The sequence below is a fragment of the Canis lupus genome, chromosome 4 (assembly GCF_011100685.1).
Source record: "Canis lupus familiaris isolate Mischka breed German Shepherd chromosome 4, alternate assembly UU_Cfam_GSD_1.0, whole genome shotgun sequence".
Classification (NCBI taxonomy): Eukaryota; Metazoa; Chordata; class Mammalia; order Carnivora; family Canidae; genus Canis; species Canis lupus.
The window spans coordinates 51,069,035-51,090,053 of record NC_049225.1 but is presented as its reverse complement, the minus strand read 5'-3'; the positions used below and the strand labels follow the sequence as shown (position 1 = coordinate 51,090,053).

At 40.2% G+C, this 21,019-nt stretch overlaps 1 protein-coding gene across 10 annotated transcripts in view; it reads left to right on the top strand.

Annotated features, from left to right (window-relative positions):
* Positions 1–21,019, top strand: part of LOC119871519 — a 120,671-nt gene that overhangs the window by 29,659 nt on the left and 69,993 nt on the right. For 2 of the 10 annotated variants that reach the window (XR_005358324.1, XR_005358319.1), the window contains 2 exons: positions 2,095–2,260; positions 3,795–4,426. The exons of 4 other annotated variants lie outside the window; for them this stretch is intronic. The gene's annotated coding sequence lies outside the window, so the exon portion shown is untranslated. Of the gene's footprint in view, positions 1–2,094; positions 2,261–3,794; positions 4,427–21,019 lie in introns of those variants that run through there. 4 more of the 10 variants (XR_005358327.1, XR_005358318.1, XR_005358325.1 and 1 more) reach the window with 3 other exon arrangements.

The window sequence follows — 21,019 nt, the reverse complement described above, 5'->3', positions numbered from 1 at the left end:
TAGCCTTTTTTATGTTGAAATAATAGCATATCAAGGGCCTTTTCCTCTAACAGGGGACAAAGCACAAAGGAATAGCTTAAATTTCTAATTTAACCAAAGAAAAGGGATCCACATCCCGTCATGGTTTACCTTCTGTCTCCATGGTATCGTACAATCCAGGGGAGCTAGAGAATTTGGCTCAAAGAGGGCAGAATATGGGCTTAGTGGTGCCATAGCATCTGGAATCCCTGGGTGGTCAGAGGGGAAGGTGTCTACATCATAGCCATCAGAGAATATGGGTGCACACACAGGAGAGTGAAGTGAAGGTGGGAGCTTGTGCAAGTTCCCTTCTGATTGCTTTTCTTATATTAATGATTCAGAGAAGCCAAGTCTAGAGCTGAAAATGGGGATGGGCCTTGGGGTTTGTAGAGAGAGAAAAAGGCATAAAAGAATCATCTAGGAGGGTAGAAGGATGCATGGACTCTGCTGCTTGAAGCTCACAGTCTAGACTTTACAGCGACCCAGTTGGGATGGCTCTATTTCTCTCCAGCAACTTTCAGCTCTCAGGGTGCAGGTGCAGAACAGATAGAGACTTGGTTCTAACCAAGACATGTGTGGTTTAGCTGGTATGATGGAGTGAAGAGGCTTGGGGATTGGGCAAGAAGGAACAATGATAACCGTGGACCAGGGAATCTGAGCTTTTGTCACTGTCACTTGCCCTGTCCCCTATGCCATGTCTTCCCTTAGTCAGTGGGAAGCTTGAAAGTGAGATTTTGGAGGGGTTTCAATGATTGGTAATGACCAGGTCTAGGGTCTGGGGTGAGGCCATGGAAGTGATTATTGAAATGGGATGGAGAACAAGTTCATTGCCTGCAAGAAAATCAAGGAAGTTAGTGAATGGGATATTGGAAGGGTCAACAATGTGCATGTTGAAATCACTAATAATTAAGACAGAACTGGCATGGGAGGGAGGAGCCAGGGACTAAATATTCTAGGAATGAAGGGTGTGAGCTAGGGAGTGGGGCTGTAACAAGGAAGAGAGGTGGGTGGTGTAATCTGGTAACAGGAAATTCAAAGCTGCAGGGGTTTTACAGTGGAAGGGAGGAGAGTGGTCTGGAAGAGAAGAAAAAAAGATACCATCCCATGTACAGGCCTACTGGAGGGGAGAGATGACGGTCCAACACTGGAAGAATCTTCAGGGAAAGTTCCACTCTCAGGGCAGAGCCAGGATTCTGTTACAAAGATCTCTTGAAAATTCAGTGGATTGTTTAAGGGTATAGGGAATGAAAATTAGTAAGGATAAAATGGAATGTTATACACATGCTGCTGTGATTGCTTGGAGAAAGGATATGGGGGAAGATTTTGGATAAGTAGTGACGGTTGACCTGAGATTTAAAGAATTAGTAGAAGTTCCCCAGGTAGATAGGGAGGAAGGAGAAAGAAGAACACAAAGGCATGGTGGCCTGGTTGGATTTGGGGAGCTAAGAGCAGACAGAGAGAACCAAGGAAGAGAAGTGAGGGGCTGCAGAGTCCCAGGCAGGGGCCCCATCATGAAGGGCCTTGAATATGCCATATTTGGAGTTTGAACTGTTTTTGGAAGTGCCATTGAAGGACTATAAACAGGACAGTTGCTGGGTTAGAAAAGGATTGAATTCAGTAAAACAACCATTCTGTGATTTGCATTTATTCATATATGTATCTATGAATACAGATCTATCTAATTTATCTGCATAAATGATGCCAAATATGAAGTTGATTCTACTTGTTCCAGCTTAGATTGTTGTCATCTGGACTCAATCAAATACTAAAGATTTAAGGCAGAGACTAGAGCACTGAGTGGCTCAGGAAAGGGGCTAAATTTAGAGGCCTAGTGGTTCTGAGTCTGCAAAAAGTAAGTCTGAGCTGGATTCCCAGATTATCATTTACCAGTTTATGGCCAGGACAAATCACTTAATATCCTCACTCTACTTATCAGTAAAATGGGAATAATAGTCCCTTCTTAAAAGGTTCCAGTGTGGATTAAATGAAATCATGCAATAATGTACTCAGTGCAGTGACTATCAATGGTAAATGTTCAATAAATATTTGCTTTTGTTTTATGGGTATGATTTTCAGGCCCATGAATTTCCAATAATGCTTCTACATTTGTTGTGCCAAAGATTGCGAATCCGAGAAACCACCAAGTAGCTGACACCGATGCAAACACACGAGGGTTTATTTACAAGTTCGAGCTTGGGTCCAAGTATACCCGACACAGAGGAGCAGGGACTTGGACCCCGAGGTGGGTTTCAGCTTAGTTATATGGGCTGGTCTAGGGGACCTCCAGAAGGGGTGGAGGAATTTCTCAAGTTCTGTTTACATTCTGATATGGGGCTTTCAAGGGCATTGAGCTCTGTTCTTATTTTAATATGGGACTTTCTGCCGCTGGCTTGGGCTCTGTTCTCATTTTAATATGGGGCTTCCTGCCCTTGGCTTGGGCTCTGTTCTTATTCTAATACGGGGCTTTCTGGGACGTTAAGCTGTAAGCTGTTTTCTTCCTGTAACTGGAGTAATGTAAATTTCAGCTCTTATTCACAGGGGCCTGGGATGGCTGCACTTGTGCTAACACTGAACTTAAAGTGGAATGGCCTTTATTTTCTCGGCCTCCACACATTACTCTGATTTGGCTATACACTGGAATCACCTGGGCCTAGTTTTTTAAAGTATGCATAACTTAGTCCCATCCCCAGGGATTCTGGGTGTTTTTATAAGCTCCCAAGGTGACTCTAATATGCAGTGAAGGTTTTGTGCTAGACTCTAAACCAGCAGCATTAGTATCACCTGGGAATTAGTTAAAACTAAAATTTCCCTGATCAGATCCTCTGGGTGTGACTCAGCAATCTGTGGCTTAATAATTTCCCCAGGTGATCCTAATGCACACTCAAGTTTCCTAAGGATGATCTAAGCCTAGCAATTCAGAGTGGTCATTTCATCTGTTAGCATCTCTTGCAACTTGACCTGACAGTGTCGATGCAAAATAACCAAACCCTTTAGAATCTTTACAAGTAAAAAAGAGAGTTTTTATTCAAGCTCAAGTTAGGACAACTGCCTGGGAAACAGGCTTCACAGGGAAGAAAGTGTTCCAGAGAATGAACAGTTTTCATGAGGTTATGTACTTTTTACATCTTATACGAGCTCAAAAGATTATACATTAATACATAGGCAGGAATCACAAGTTTTAACATCAAGGAATGCAGGGAGTAGGAGCATTGATTGACATCTTAAGGACAATAGTTTTCCTTTAGGCTACTCATTCACAAAGCAGGTGCACAAGGTATGCTTGGTGGGACATAAATCAGGGTTTTTGTTTCATTTATTTTTTTAAAGATTTTATTTATTCATGAGAGACAGAGGGAGAGAGAGAGGCAGAGACACAGGCAGAGGGAGAAGCAGGCTCCACGCAGAGAGCCTGATGTGGGACTTGATCCTGGAACTCCAGGATCACGCCCTGGGGCCGAAGGTGGCGCTAAACCGCTGAGCCACCCAGGCTGCCCAGGGTTTTTGCTTTAAACACAGTTTATATACAGTCATGTTGATTTAGAAAGAAACATAACATGGCTTCCCTTATATCTCAGGCCTTAGAGACTTTTCTCCTCTTGTAAGTAGGGATCTCTCATCCTCTAGGACCCTATCTTCTCTGAGTGCCTCTGCCCTGCTCTGCTCTTTTTTTTTTTTCTCTTCCCTACTCCTTCAAGAGGAGAATGGTTAGATTTAGGTTTGAGATTTCTTGTTCTTTGGCTTACTTCATTTTGTATGTTCTCTTTTCTTTCTTTCAGGTACTCTTATATCCTCCAAAGAAAATGCAGGTGCTGGATACTGGGGAAGGAAGACAGTTCCTAATGGCATGGAATGTCCAGTGATGATACTATGATTTATAATAAATAAACATTTATTCCCATTCATTCCCATTTCTCGCATGGTATTCCTAAAAGCCTTGGAATTTCCTGTGATGAGAGTGACAAAAGTGTCTTTTTTTTTGTATTAATAAGGTGACAGTTGGATGGCACTTAAGGATGGGGCTGGTTGTAAGAAGAACCAACCATGCGATTTGAAGCTCAAACTTTCAGTTTCAGCCCTCTGACCTCCAGGCAGAAGAGAAGTGCTGGAGATTGAGTTCAATTACTAATGGCCAATGAGTTAATCAATTGTGCTTGTGTAATGAAGCCTCCATAAAACCCCCAAAGTTCTGGGTTGCAAGCTACCACTAGCTCTCGGGAGCTACCACTACCGCTCCCCAGTTGGTGAACACATGGAAACTTGAGGAGAGCCGGCTTGCCGAGAAAGCGTGGTGGATCCTCACCCCTTCCCCATACCTTTTCCTATTGCATCTCTTCCAGCAGGCTGTTCATGAGTTACCTCCATTTGTAATAAACTGGTAATCTAATAAATAAAATGTTTCTTCAGGTTCTGTGAGCTGCTCTAGCAAGTTAATTGAAAATAAGGAGGTCTTTGGAACTTCCAACCCATAACTAGTACGTCAAAAGCGAAGGGAGGGATGCAATCCTGTGGGGTACTTAACCTGTGGAATCCATGTTGTAGCTGGGTAAATATGTCAGAATGGAGTTAAGTTATAGGATACCCAGCTGATGTTGGAGAGTTGCTTGGTAGGGGAAAGAACCCCCTACACATTGGAATTGGATGCAGAATTTTAGCAGTGTGTGTGTGTGTGTGTGTGTGTGTGTGTGTGTGTGTGTGTTTTAAAGTGGCTAACGGAGCCTGTCTTGGGCAGACTCAGGACTGTGAAGGTCCTCACTGTGTCCCTTTCCTATCCTCTTCTTCCTGTAACCTTGTTCTTACTGCCCTGCCCATGTGGAAACCTGTTCTCAGATTTGGATCTGACCTCAGTCACTTGTAATTTAGCTTGAGCTATTCTGATATAAATTGTGTTTGCCGACCAGATTATGTGCCCCTGAGGAAAGAGACTGTGTCTGTATTTTTTATACATGCATTTCTTCTGGTTCAGTTTCCTGCAATAACCTGCCACTTGCACTTTAAGTGGCATAGTGCTGGAGAGCACCGGCTTTGGCACCACAGACGAGGGGTTTAGTCTGCAAATTATTAGTTGTATAAGCTTGGGCAAGTCCTGGCATTACTTGGTATCTCATTTTTCCCATCTATAAACTGGGCTTCATGATTTTTCAAGTATTTATTTAAATTCCAGTTCGTTAACAGAGTGTAATATTAGTTTCAGGTGTAGAATTCAGGGCTTCAACCCTTACAACATCCAGTGCTCATCACAAGTATACTTCTTCCCCATCACCCACTTAACCCATCCCCCTACCCGTCTCCTCTCCAGCAACCCTCAGTTCTCTATAGTTAAGAGTCTATTTTATGGTTTGCCTCCTTTTTTTTTCCCCTCTGTTCACCTGTCTTGTTTCTTAAATTCCACATGTCTTATTTTGCTTAGCAAAATACTCTTCAGCCTCAACCACCTCATTGCAAATGACAAGATTCCAATCTTTCCGATAGCTGAGTAATGTTCCATTTTATATATACACACTACATCTTCCTTATCCATTCGGGCTTGATGATTTTTAACCTCCTACAGCTGTGATGACTATATAAGCTAATACATGAAAAGTGCTTAGGTTAATACCCTGCCTAGGATATGGAGAGCGCTCAATGAAGGGTAATTGTTAATGAATGTTATTAGACTTCATTTTCTGCTATGGAAGGATAGGTTTTATCTATGGTTATGATGAAGTGAATGTCAGAATGTCAGACTCCAGTGAACTATTGGAAAACTTTCAGGCTGAGTTTATTTTCCCTGTTCTGATAGCCCCCTTCCCAAGCACCCTGGGATGATTCCTCCAATGTCTCCAGGAGGCATCTGTGACCAAGTTCCTCTTATATTTTCCTGTGGTCTCCTCATCCCTGGTACTGAAGCAGCCTTGATCAAGTCCTAAATCTCTTCAGGGAGTTTAATACCTTGCAAAAGCCTCAAGCCTATTTTAATTGAATTATTTCATCCAGTGTCAGACTTAAAGAGCACCCTACAGGGTCTCAACTCTGAATGAATGCATTAAAGAAATCAAATAGTATAGATTAAGGCATAATCCTCGAGGGAGATATAAATAGAATCCCCTCTGCTGCCTTTTCATTTCCCTATGTTAGTTAATAAACACACTTTTATAGCATCTGCTTTTCTTTTTTCTCCCCTAATGCTCTTTAGTTGTGCTAGTAAGAAAGAGAGTAAAACTCAGAATATATAACAAGATGTTGGGAAAGAATTTACCATTTTAATTTTCAGGGTGGGAAGGAATTTTCAACATTACCTGGTCTAACCCTCTCTTAACCTACCTGGTATGGGGCAGAGGTGTAGAGAAGGAGATGGCTTGGCCAAGGTCACAGAACTTGACCTCCAATGAGCCTAGAGTTTGAAAACAACACATTCTTAGACCTGGAAAAGAATTGGGAGCCATGGATAAACATGGCTTCAAAAAGGTAAAGTGGTTAAGAGTGGTGCTCTGGGATGAGACTACCAGGGATTGAATCTTGTTCCACTCATGCCATCTGCCTTTGGGCAAATTATTTAACATCACTAGGTCTTTAGTTCCCTTACCCACAGATAGGGATAATAATAACAATACTACCTACCTCAGTGTGTTCTTGACTCCAATTACTGTTCACAAAAAGCTTAGTACTACACCTGACACATAGTAAGTACTCAATAAATTTTAGCTTTTACAGTTATTTTTTTTTTTGCTTTTACAGTTATTAAAAAATTTTTTTTAAAGCTTCTTATTGGGATAGTAATGGGAAGTCCTCCATCTTAGTGCTTTATGGCAATAGGTTTGTGTTCTCTATCATGAGTGAGTTTCTGACGCTGTAAGAAGAAAGTCCCAGAGGCCTGTCCTTGGGAAAAGACCTATCTGCTAATGAGCATGGAAGGGCAGGTTTCAAAGGATTGGCTCCATCAGAGCTGATCCCTTGAGAGGCTAAAATAGAAAGTGAATTTAAGTGCTTAAAAAATATGGGAGCTCAGTGAAAGGGAGGTACTGACAACAATAAAAATAATATTACCGAGTATATTAACATTCAGTATCTCAATTGATTCTCAGAATTACATATGAATACATATTCTATAGGTGTTATGTAGTAAATGACCAATAACTGTTGAATAAACAAAGGAATAGTTGGATAGGCATTAACGTCCCATTTGAATGAAGAAATAGCCTTTGCTCTGTAACAACCCACCCCATAGCTACAAGCTTAAAGCAACAATAACTCATTCTTCGTGCTTCTGTGGGTTGTCAGGGTGGCCCCTCTGCTGCTCTTGCCTGGGCTCAAAATGCTAGTTGTCAGAGGGTCAATTGGATTGGAAGAATGCCTCACTTGTATGTTTGGCAGTTGGTGTTAGATGTGGGCTATGATGCCTTGCTTCTTCCCCATGTGGCTCCTTCTCTTCCAGAAGGATAGATTGTCTTTATTCTCTGGTCCCAGGGAAGCATTCCAAGATGGTGGAGACAGAAATTAAAAGGCTTTGTAACTTGCACAGTGTTGTTTCTGCCACATTCTTTTAGTCAAAGCAAATCACAAGACCAGCCACAATTCAAAGGTTGGAGAAACTCCCCTATTGATGAGAAAAGCTGCAAAGAATTTGTAGCTACATTTTATTTACTAGGCGATCAGCAAATAGAATCTTTTATCACTGGGCCAAGGTTTCAGAGTACATAAGAGGTAGGGCCTGTCTTGAACTTGGGTCCTATGACTTCAGAGCTTATGGCCTTTATCCTATGGCATGGCCACCTTTGCTGCAAGAGTGAATTCACTCAGGGATGAGCGAAAAAGTTTTTTGCCCTTAGACCTGGGATATTAGGCACCTGATATGTCTGTTGAATAATGTCATAATCTGGAGCCCCTGTGATTTAAACATAACCTAGTTTTTTGTATTACAAAAATACCCATAATATTTTTCCATAGTATAATTCAATGTAGGTCATTTATTTATTTTAGAGTCTTTACTTAAGTAATCTGTACACGTAACATGGGGCTTGAACTTAAAAACTTCAGATCAAGAATCACATGCTCTGGGGTACCTGGGTGGCTCAGTGGTTGAGCGTCTGCTTTGGCTCAGGTCATGATCCTGGGGTCCTGGGATCGAGTTCCACATCAGGCTCCCCACAGGGAGCCTGCTTCTCCCTCTGCCTATGTCTGTGCCTCTCTGTGTCGCTCATGAATAAATATATAAAATCTTAAAAATAGATAATTAAAATCTTAAAAAAAATCACATGCTCTTCCAACTGAACCATGCAGGTGCCCCCAACATAGACCCTTTAAAATGAGAACCTAACAGAATGGTTTTCCCTTTCAGGAGAACCAATATGCCTGTGTACGGATTAATTCTCAGTTGTTTACTGGCCAAAGAAGACATGCCCTTTAAAAATGGTGAGGTTTAGGTTAAGATCACTTGATTCCCTGGCATCTGGCTGAGACTTGAAAAGATAAAACAAGGGAGACTGAAAGCAGAGAAAGGATTAAAATTCATCTGTGGCTCATTTAAAATCTTGGAGAGATGGGGCACCTGGTGGTTCAGTGGTTGAGCCATCTACCTTTGGCTCAAGTCGTGATCCCAGGGTCCTGGGATCGAATCCCGTAACAGGCTTCCCGCAGGGAGCCTGCTTCTCCCTCTGCCTATATCTTTGCCTCTCTCTGTGTGTCTCTCATGAATAAATACATAAAATCTTTAAAAAAAATCTTGGAGAACAGAACAGTCTGTAGAAGACAAAACCCGTAGGAGGATTTGCCCAAATAGATTCCAACTTATCTTTTCTGAACAACAGGAGGAGAAAGGGATCCACATAAGGAGGAGATTTCCAGTGCTTGTGATGGTGGCTTTTAGAGCTCTACTGTGGGCTGGTCATGTACCTGATGGCATTACAAATGGCTCCTTAAGGGAGAAAGTAGTAAAGAATACATATTCAGTCTCCCATCCTTGCGTGCTGAGGAGGAGGGGACCATTGCTCAGCACCTGCCTCCGTAGCGCTGACAGAGGTAGTGGACAGAGCAGATGCAGAGCTGAGAGAGTGTGTGCTGGACAGGGCCCAGGCCACCAGGGAGAACGCAGCAGAGAGGCTGGAGAGGCCATGAGGCAGCAGAGGGCTGAAGCACATGGGGCTTCTTTGGCTGCAGGATGTGCCAATGGCCAGGGAGGATTTTTAGGAAGTTCAGTTTTGTTCTCTGACTGTGATGTAATTCCTCTCTTGCCTATCTTCAAGATACCTTAAAAACTTTGTTACTCTGAGGCTTCTGGAGTCTGATTTGTGTTTATTTGGAATATGACCCCAATAAAGAACAGCCATGAGGTAGGAGCCAGGGGACCTAATTTTATCCTGCTTATGTTAGTTTTCTCTTAATCTGATATTTTCTCAGAGATTTTCGACTTTCTAATCATGAATCTTTTTCAGTTGGTGGTGGTAGTGGTAGGGGGTGGGGATGGAGTTTACCAATCCTATAGTTTTTTTTTTCCTTAATTAAGTTTTATTCATAGAGTGTTTTGCTAGTGGTGAGCTCTGATATTTGTCTACAAGGCTGTTGCTGAAAAGTGCCCTGCACTAATAGTGAGCGTGTAAGATATTGCTGACCCAAGACCAGGCTTTTTTCAGGTCCTAGCTCAGGCTGCCTTGAGCTATGTGTCTGATTGCTGCCCTGCTTTTTCTAGCAGTTTTATAAATAATCTAGACCCCATGATGGTGCCCTAGAGCCACTCTAACACTGGAGCCAGCAGATATTAAAGTCAAGGCCATTTGTATTCCTTTGTGTATCCACATAAGCCTTGTTACTCCTGTTAGAGTCAGTTGTCATCTTGTTATATTTCCTACTTCCTGCCTTTTTATGTGCTTTTGGTAGCCGTGGGATCCGGGGGCGGGGGGGTTGCTATTTGGGTTATGATGAGAAAATATGAGACTTCCCTGGTGTAGTCACTATACGTATAATGATGAGAGCTCAAGACACACATACACATACACATAGTTTCATTGATGGAACAACCTCAGGAGGTAGGAGTATCTAAATTTTGCAGATGAGGAAACAGAGGTTGGGAGAAACAAAAAAACTAAGGTCACACAGCTAGTAAGTGGCAAAGCTGGTATCTGAGCCCACATCTCAGTGTCAATTCTTGGCCCTTATGCTTCTTTCAGGGTGCCTTCTTGAGGATAGCTTGGAGGTCTGGGTCCTAAGGCTGCCTGTTCTTGCACAAGTCTGGTCCTGTGGCCAGATTTCAACTTTCCTAGGTATAAAGTAAAACCTGGATGTAATTTCTTTTTCTTTAAAGATTTTATTTATTTATTCATGAGAGAGAGAGAGAGAGAGAGAGAGAGAGAGACATAGACACAGGCAGAGGGAGAAGCAGGCTCCATGCAGGAAGCCTGATGTGGGACTTGATCCCAGGTCTGTAGGATCATGTTCTGGGCTGAAGGCAGTGCCAACCCACTGAGCCACCTGGGCTGCCCCTGGATGTGATTTCTAATCCATTCTAGCTGTTCAAGTCTCTGATTCAAGTATTTATAGACACTTCCTTTGTGCTAGCATGCTGACTTTATGACGAGGGGGAAGGCATTCCTGCCTTCTGGGTGGGCAGTGGAATGGGTTCTAGTCTAACAGGAGAGAGAAGAACAAGAATAAGATTAGGAGGCTGCTGGCATGTAGTGAGCAGAGGTGATGCTCAAAATAGTGAATAACTTGTTAGGTATTTTAAATCAAAATATAAAAATATATAAAGCTAAGTATTTTTAAAAAGATTTTATTCATTCATTTGACAGAGCACAAGCAGGGGGAAAGGCAGGCAGAGAAGCAGATTCCCCATGAAGCAGGGAGCCCTATGTGGGACTTGATCCCAGGACCCTGGGATCATGACCTGAGCTGAAGGCAGATGCTTAACCCACTGAACCACCCAGAAACTCTAAAGCTAAGTTTTAAAATTCCTTTTAGTTGGTATACTATATATTTCTTAAAACTGCTTGGCAAGTGATATAAATTGTAGTGTATATCATTGGTTAAATTACTCTAATTTCTAATCCACTTGTTGAGTTTTTTCCAGCTTTGTTGAGGTATAATAGACATAACTCTGTAAGTTCACGATGTTTAAGGTATTGATACCTACATATTGTGAAATGTTTATGTGCTAGCATTAACTAACACTTCCATTGCAAGAAACATCCTTAACTATAGAACAAACTAATGGGGAGCGGGTGCAGGGATGGATGAAATAGGTGATGGGGATTAAGGAGTGCACTTGTGATGAGCACCGGGTGTTGTATGTAAGTGATGAATCATTAAATTCTACACCTGAAATAATATTACATTGTATGTTAACTGAAATTTAAATAAAAACTTGGGAGAAAAAAATTACTATTTTTTGTTTTGTGATGAGAACATTTAAGATCTACTCTCTTAGAAACTTTCAAATACAATATTACTATTATCACTATGCTGTACATTTTCCCATATAATTTAGAAGTTTCTACTCTCTGACCAATGTCTCCCTTTTCTTCTAACTCCTAGGCCCTCCTAACCACCATTCTAGCCTCTTTTCTATGAGTTCAGGTTTTTTTAGATTCCACATATAAGCATGACTAAATATTTGTGTGTATGTGCGTAAGTGTGTATCACATCTTCTTCATCCATTTGTCTGTTGACTGACATTTAGGTTGTTTCCTTATCTCGGCTACTGTGAATGATACTGTAATGAACATGGAAGTGCAGATGACTCTTCAAGATCCTGATTTCATTTCTGTTGTATATATGCACAGAAATGGGTTGATGGATCATGTGATAATTCTGCCTTTAATTTTTTTTGGAGGGGAACTCCATTATATTTTCTGTAGTGACTGCACACATTTATATTCCCACCATCAGTGTACAAGAGTGCCCCTTTTTCTTCATCTTCACTGATACTTCTTTTTCATGATAGCCATTCTAACAGGTGTAAGGTGATCTCATTATGGTTTTGATTGGCATTTCCCTAATGACTAGTGATGTTGAGCACCTTTTCATATATATGAAATGACCTATTGGCCATTTGTATGTCTTTGGGAAAAATATCTATTCAGTTCCTCTGCACATTTTTAAATCATTCAGATTTTGCTATTCAGTTGTAGGAATTCTTTACATATTTTAGATATAAACCTTTTATCAGATATGTAGTTTACAAATATTTTCTCTCATTCAGTGCCTTTTGATTTTGTTGATGGTTTCCTTTGTTGTGCAGAAGATTTTTATTTTGCTGTAGTCCTACCTGTTTGTTGCCATTGTCTTTGCTTTTGGTATTAAATATGAAAAATCATTGCCAAGACTGATGTCAAGGAGCTTATCCTCTGTCTTCTTCTAGGAGTTTGATGGTTTCAGGTTTTATGTTTAAGTCTTTAATCCATTTTGAGTTGATTTTTGTGTATGGTGTAAGATAAGGTTCCAATATCATTCTTCTGCATGTGGTTATCCAGTTTCAATAAACTATCCTTTCCCTGTTGTACATACTTGGCTCCTTTGTCATAAATTAATTGACTATGTGTATGGATTTATTTCAGGACTCTTGGTTCTGGTTTATTAATCTGTGGGTTTGTTTTTTTTTTTTTGGTGCGCATACCATATTGTTTTGATTATTACAGCTTTGCAATACAGTTTGAAATCAGGGAATAAATGTCTCTAGCTTTGTTCTTCTTTCTCAAAATTGCTTTGGCAATTTGGAGTCTTTAGTCATTTCATACTAACCTTTAGGATTTTTTCCTATTTCTGCAAAAAAAAATGCCATTGAAATTTTGATTGGGATTGAATTGAGTCTGTAGATTGCTTTGGGTAGTATGGACATTTCAACAACATTCTTCCAATCCCTGAGCACAGAATATCTTTCATTTGCATATTCAATTTCTTTCACCAAGTCATAGTTTTCAGTGTACAGATCTTTCACTTCCTTGCTTAAATGTTTTCTTAAGTATTTTATTCCTTTTGGTGCTATTGTAAATGAGATTGTATTCTTAATTTCTCTCTGGTGGTACATTATTAATGTATAGAAATGCAATTGGTTTTTTTGTGTATTTTGTATCTTGCAACTCGATCAAATTAATTTATTCTAACAACTTTTTTTGTGAAGCTATGAGTTTTCTCTATAATATCATGTCTGCAAATAGAGAAAATTTTACTTCTTCCTTTCTGATTCAGATGCTTTTTATTTCTTGCCTAATTGCTCTGTCCTAGGACTTTCAGTACTATGTTGAATGGTAGTGGTCAGAGTGGGCATCTTTGTCTTACTCCTGATCTTAGAAAAAAAAGCTTTTAGCTTTCTCTGTTGAGTATGACGTTAGCTGTAAACTTGTCAAATAGGACCTTTTTTATGTTGATGTACATTCCTTCTATACCTAGTTGAGAGTTTTTATCATGAGAGGGTCTTAAATTTTATCAACTGCTTTTTATGTATTTATGATCAGAAGATTTATATCCTTGACTTTATAAATAGGGTATATCATATTGTTTTGTTGAAACCAAAGGATGTTGAAGCATCCTTGGATCCCTGGAATAAATCCCACTTGGTTATGGTACTGTTGAATTCTGTTTGCTAATATTTTGTTGAGGGTTCTTGCATGTCTGTTCATCAGATTATGAGCTTGTAATTTTTTCTTGTAATGTCATCATCTGGCTTTTGTGTCAGGGTAATGCTGGCCTTGTGAAAATGAGGTTGGTAGTGTTCTTTCCTCTTCTAAGTTTTATATTTTGTTGTGCTCTTTTAATGAAGCATACATTGGCTCAATATGTCTGAACCATGATTTGACGTGAGATACTGCATCAATGCCTTTCAATGACTTTCTCAATATGGATGGTAATTAAGTCCTCAGAGTCATGTACTTTGCTATAGTAGGTGGGTGGTCAGGAACACTGCCAGTGAGTCAGGAGATAGGTACATTCCTAGATGCCAACAGTTTCCATATGGCCTTTACTCTGAAGGTAGAGACAGAGGCACAGATTGACTACAGTATCTGCTTTGATGTCCTCACCAGTGCAGAATCTCTGCAGGGTAGTAGGGATGGAGCTGTATAACCTTGCTTTCACCACCACTGCTTGTTACATAGTTGCAAGGGGCAATTCACATGAATGCAGGCACTGCTATTAGACCCCACTGCTTGCCTCTGTGACCATAGCTGGGGAAGATTATTAGGGGGTTTGCAATCTCAGCAAGTAGGGAATTCCGCTCTGACCACTCTGGATGTGTTTTGGTATTTTAACAATTGACGTGATGTGGTAGATTGAATTTCCTCACATCTTTACTCTCTGCCATGTGACCCTGCAGTGCACTAGGGTGGAAGGAGTGTATTTCTCGATTCTATTGATGTTGGGTTTGGCCATGTGGTCTGTCTTGTCCACTGAGATGTGGACATAATCAATAGTTTGCCAGGATTTTCTGAGAAGCACATGGTCATATTGCCATTGTTCCTTTAGCCTAAGCTGAGAGTAAAGCCAATAGATTAGATGAAAACTGACCTGAAGCTGGAGCCAAATGTAGCTACCATAACACATGAAACAACCTGCTGCCCTGTGAGCAAGAAAATAAATGATTACTATTACAAGATGAGTTTTGGAATATTTTGTTATGCAGAAGTATTGAAGTAACAACTGTCTGTACATAGGGCCAACTTGCTGCATACTAGTATAAGTTAGTATTAAGTGTAAATGAAAAATTTGTTGTTACAGTTGTTAAATTGACTGCCTGAGAAAGCATCAAGGTAGAGAGGGAAGAGGCAAGAGCTAAGATTTATGGGCTGTGTGTTCAAAGACTATGAAGGGACAAATGAGGCGAGCCTGTTTGAAAGAACACCAGCATTCAGAGTAAGGCCTCCAGGCTTTTTGATGTATATTCTTCTTTGATTCCATTTGGGGTTCACAAATTCCCTCTTGTGAACACTCTCATGTCATCAATGGTATATTTACTGGTTTAGCCCTGCAGAACAATTTGGCAAAATATATCAAAGCATTAAGTGTGCATGTGATTTACCTTTGACTCTGCTATTCATCTTCAAGCCTGTATCTTAAGGGAATAATTGGGCAAGTGAGAAAGATGAAACAAGAATACTTTTTCCTTAATCTATAATGTTAAGAAATTGTTTATCCAACAATAGAGGATATTGGCTATCCTAGGTATCCAACAAAGAGGAATTACTTAAATTAATACATACTTAATGAGATACCATACAGTCTTGAAAATGTAAAATAATATTTACTGACAAAGATGTTTGTGATAGAGCAAATGAGATTAATGACCATATACTTATATCACATGTATATATGGGTACAGTCTTAATCATTTTTATGGGTTTTGACTATAAAATACTGATGCATACACACACATCATTGGAGACACATTCATTAGGATCTCTTGGGCAGTGCACTTTGCTAAAAATAAATGTTTTAGTTGGGGTAGGGGTATGAATCCTGAAAAACAATAAAAAAAAATCTTAACTAACAATTTTGTTGCTAATTTGCCCTGAATAGTAAAGGAGTATTTTGGAGGGAGGCAGGACCCAACAAAGCTGGACGTTAGGTATGGAAAGGGAAGAGAAACTATATTCATCCTTGGCCTCCCTCTTACCCTTCTCCTTGACTTCCCCCTTGCCTGACCCAAGCACAGCCTAGGAGGGACTATGAGAGGGCTGAGATCTAATTAGGGAAATTAGAAGTGGTTTTTGTGGAGTATGTGATGTAATCCCCCTCCATCTTTCCTCTGAATTCTGGAGTCTCATCTACATTGTTTTCTTTCTGTTTTATACCAGTGGCTTCTTTTGGGAGAGTTCAAAGTGGAGGTTGAGGGAACAGCTTGCAGAGTATGGAAAAATACACTCAAAATACTGACAGAAATTGTTGTGGGCAAAGGAATTTTTTTTCCTTTTGTTCCCTTGTTGTTGAGTTAAAAAATGTTAATTTGTATCTTAAAAAAAAGTCCTCTTGTTGCTTGGATAAACTCAAAAGAATTGATTTATCTGTTTGGGTTCCTCTCTTGAGACATGAGTCCTCTAGGGTATTTCCTCCCCAGAAGGCAGGGCTGGTGGTTGGTCCTCCATATCAGTTGCCATAGGTATGGGTGTTTTTCAACCATCATTACATGAGAGTTTGTTCATGATGCTCTTATAAAACTAGAATCTGGGGGTTTGGGTGCATACCAGATTCACTATTTTTTAGAGAGCAAAGTTGGAGAAGAGAAAGCCAAGACCAAATGCATTAACTTTTTACAAACTGTATTTCATTTATTTCTCACAACAGACTTTACCAGTTGAAAAAAACTGAAATTCAGAGAGGTTAATGACTTGTAAAAAGTCACACAGTAGATTTGATTTATCTAAAACCAATCTGGTATCAAAGAGGTTTTTTTTTTTTTTTTTTTTTTGCCTTTGCTTTTATCTTTTTAATTCCAAGGGCCCATCTGGCTGGGGCTATTTAACCCATAGGGTAAAAAAAGTTTTACTTAAAATATGTCTCAGCCACTATTTTTTTTTCTTAGCAAGAAATAAGAGGAGAGTGATAACTGCACCTTGAGGGAATAAAGCTAGCAATTGTGGAAAAAATCCTTGGCAGTATTGGGATTCCTTGGACACTGAAATTGGTTGCCAAATACTGAATCAGACTTTTTTTTGCCTAAAGGTGAACTTAACTATAAGTTGAGGGATGAGAGTATAGACAGGATGATTTCTATAGCCCCTTGAAAGCTGTGTTTGGCAAAGAATGGTCTGAGAACACACATGAAAATTGTCTGGGGTGCTTCAGGGGGGATTTGCATTCTTAACAAATTGTCTTTATCATTTATGGTCCAGTCAGAGAAACTGCAGTTGAAGAGAAATTTAAGGCAAGCAATCAGTTATTATATTGGTATTCTGTTGTGGGGTAACAAAACAACCTAAAATGAGTAGCTTAAAAGAAAAATTGCTTATTGTTGCTCACCAGTCTACTGGCCAACTGGATCATTCTTCTGATCTTGACTGGGCTCCCTCCTGTGTCTGTAGTAGTTGTCAGGCCAGGTAGGTAGCTTGGATTCTGGGATCTGCTTATTGGCTGGGGTGCTTGGGTCCTCGTCCATGAGAGACAGGGGGTCCTCCTCCAGCTGATTAGCCCAGGCTCATTCACATGGCAAATGAGTGGGATTCCAAAAGGAAGCACACAAAGTCTTCAGGTCTGGAATCAGAACTGGAACAAAATTGCTTATACTAAAACTTGTTGACCCAAGTAGGAAGGCCAGCCCAGACTTATCTCTCAAGTTGACTCCGGTTTGGGATGGGAGGAGCTTTATAATTGGAAAGGAGAATAGTGAGGGATTAATTGAGACCATTTTACCAACACTTTACCATAGTTACAATGGTGTTAGGAAGGCTGGAGGAGCAAGTGAAAGAAAGGGTGTGCTAAGGATTAGAAAGGATCAGGAGAAATCATTTGATGAGGAAGCTGCTAGTCTGGAGCACATACAGGCAGTGCTGAGTCCTTGGAGGGAGGGTACCTTGCTGCTAATGGTACTTCTGGAATTGCTAAAGAAGTACCACCTATGCTCATGCTGGAATCAGAATGACTTCTCCTCTATGGCTGTCAGTGGTTTACATGAGCTGAACCTAACCAAATGCCCCTGGTAAGAAAACCTGGGACATCCAGCTTGGAGGCTTCTAGGCCCAACAGTATAGAATAGGGGATAGAAGGGAGAATGTGAGGCTTCAAGCAGATAAACAATTGCCATTCTCCTGTGGAATTCTCACCACATTAAACATTTTGAGACCTATTGCTATAATATTCTGTGATTCTAGAGGAATAGTGAAATGCAAGCCTCATTCCAGAGATAAACACTGGCTGAGTCAACTGAGGATTGGTATAGAATTCCTAGGGAATTATTCTTGCTGATTTTGACCTGTAAGTTGGTGGGCAATAGGGATGTGGGTAACATAACTAGCTTGAATGGATAAGACGTCAGATTTCAGCCCCATACATTATTATGTCAAAGGAGATTATCTGCATGGAGAAGCCATCAACATAAAAATCTTGATGTTTGCCATCTCATCCGTTGCTTGCCTGATGGTCCTAGCCATCAGCACAGAGTATCTGCCTGCAGGTGTACGTGAGTGGGGTATAGAGAGGCAGGCAATCAGAGCAAAAAAAAAGTGAGGATATTAATCAAATGGAGATGATTAGGCAAAAAGTCAGTCTGTTAAAGGTCGATAAAAAGACAACTCTGGATTCATTAGTGAGGAGAAGGAATTTGCAGGAGTATTGATAGAGAAATCCAGTAGTTTCCACGTAAGAGTCAGATAATGACTAACTACTACAGCTGTGGGGACACCTAAATAATGGGGCAAGGGGTGGGAAGGCAGAAGGCATTGTGACAAATAGTACAAGGATGACTCCACGACTAGGGAGTTTATAAAAATTATACACGGAACACAGAAGCCTAATTATGGATCCTGAAGATATTTAAATATGTAATGGACTGATCTGGCACAAATAGATTTTAAATATGCATTACTTTCTTGTAAAAAAAAACCTACTTAACAGTGATATTTATACTGGGGCTTAATCAATTAGTATGTGAAATTGGCCTGCAAATGTGAAAAAATATAGCTATATAAACCTAGCTCCTCAAGGCATTTCAGAAATGATCTACTTCTCCCCTCCTTGTGCATATGATAACACCAGTCCAGAAAGGTGGAGTGGCTGGTTTGAAGTCAAACAGCTGATTAAAGACAAAATCAATACCAGAAGTCAGCTTGCATGATTCCCAGCTGGGTGGGTTTCTATCCGTTTACCATAATTTGTACCTTGCATTTTGACAGAGGCCAGGTTCGTATCTAAATGAAACTTAAAGACTATGTTTTCTAGATTCATCAGACTCACCCATGGGTACTTGTTCAAAATATATCTGCCTGGACCCCAGCCTAAAACTTGAGAGGCAGAATTCTGGGGTAGAAGAACAAAGCCTTAGGAGCATATACCAAAAAACTTAAGCGTTTCTGATGAACCACCCTGTTTCCCTTGCCCAATTCTGTGTAAGGACGTAGTTTTAGGCATTGGTTGGCAGAAGAGAAAATTCTTTTCAGATGTCTACACACTTCCAGTTAGGCAAGGCTTTTGACTGAGTGATTTCCTGAGAGGTTCACATGTGGGACACTCTCAGAAATCTCCATGGATCCATTCTTTGAACTGAGAAGAGCAATATTGAAGGTGTAGCTTAGGCCATCAGGTTGGGTCCGCCAAGTATCTGCAGTCCAGGAAATTATACAACGATATCCAGGTCAGGACACCTCAAGTATTGATCCTCAAGTACCAGGCTGTTAGTGTTTACCTAAAGGTGAGGGCAAATTAAATTTACCTCATTATAATTATAATCAAGATTACCAATTATAATCAGGAGGGGAGCTAGGTCTAACAATAAGTGAGTTTCTCTAGTGCAGTATCTGTGGCTTCTAAAATAGTACCTGGAATATGTTAGGTGCTCAGTAAATATTTGCTGACTTAATGAATGAAAGCCAGCTCTTCATTGGGTGCCAATTATAAAATAGCTGTGCTTAGTGTATCTTGAGTTACAAAGTGTCCTCTTGTGGGAGTGTGGTTGGATTCTGCATGTAGTTGGGATTCATTCAGTAAAGCTCCATAGAGCCTAATGTATGATGATAAATCATAACCCTCCTAGGTGTGCAGAATCAATTTCACACCTCATCTGTTATCATGAGCAGATATGAGAAAGTCCCCTCATTGTGGTAATACATCAGCCCACATGTATAAAAAAAAATGCCTGAAGATCAGAAAAGGGAACACTGTTATAGTCCATGGTGCTTAATCAGCTACCCAGACATTGATGGATTTCAGGTGATATTTACATTTGAATCATGGCATCCAGGATGTCTCAAGCAGAACCCATAGTTTATGGACAGCAATGAGGCACTTTTAAAAAATTATCATCTGTTACTCAGAACCTAGATCTTTTTATAGAAATACTCTAAGCAGAAAAATGAGAAAAAACTGAGGATAAACTACTACCTAGGTGATAGTCTGGACGGTCGGAATTCCTCACCGTGTCCACGATTGACACCATGAACCACCACTAATCGAGTGTGTTCTCCTGCTGTACTTAGTCCAATCTCCTAATTTCTCAATCCAAGGCTCTAAGAAGTTACTGCAAGTTGGCCAGTTGGCATGTTGAACTGAGACTGACTATTGCTGATCTAGAGTTTGACTATTATTTCTCTAGAAAGCTAATACTAGTAGATAATAAGCTAAAGGGAAAAGAAAATGAAATAATAGGTTAGGAAATCATCTTGAATTAGGTAGTGGGTCTAATCTCTTGCTTCTGGGCAGGATAATATTTAAGCTATTGGCTAAAGATGATTGTCTCAATGACCGGGTTTCACCAACTGAGATTTTTGGGCCATATACATCAGAATCATTTTAATGCTAATGTAGGTGCTTGTGCCTCACTCAAGAGTTCTTGGATCAGAACCTCTGGGTTTGAAGCCAAGGACACTGCACTGGGAAAAGTTTCCTTGGTGTGTCTTATTCATGCTTAAGTTGGTGAACCAATGCCTTATGGATACTTGGGTTTTAGTCTTACCTCTGCCCATTCACTTGCTGTGTGAATTTGGGCACATCCTTCACCTGAGCCTCAGTTTCCTTATTGAGGAATAATAACACCTATGCCATCTACTTCATAGGGCTCATTAGAGATTAAAAAAAACAAAAAACAGAAAACCTGAGGATTTTTTTTTTTTTTAACCTGAGGATGTTTTGAAAGGGTGCTATAAAGATGGAACATGTTGGTGTCCACCTGTTAAACTTAGTGGGGTTTTGGGGAATTGGGATGGATTTTTGAACATTTATTCTAACTTTATTAGGAGTCCATGATCTACTAAAAACCAGAATGATAAAGGAGGAAAACCATTCTTCTGAAGAGACCATAGCAGTAGTTATAAACCATGTTTACAAATCAGACTCATCAGGGGAAATTTTAAAACTACCTAAGGCAGATCCCCAGCCCAGAGAGAGTTAAAGAAAA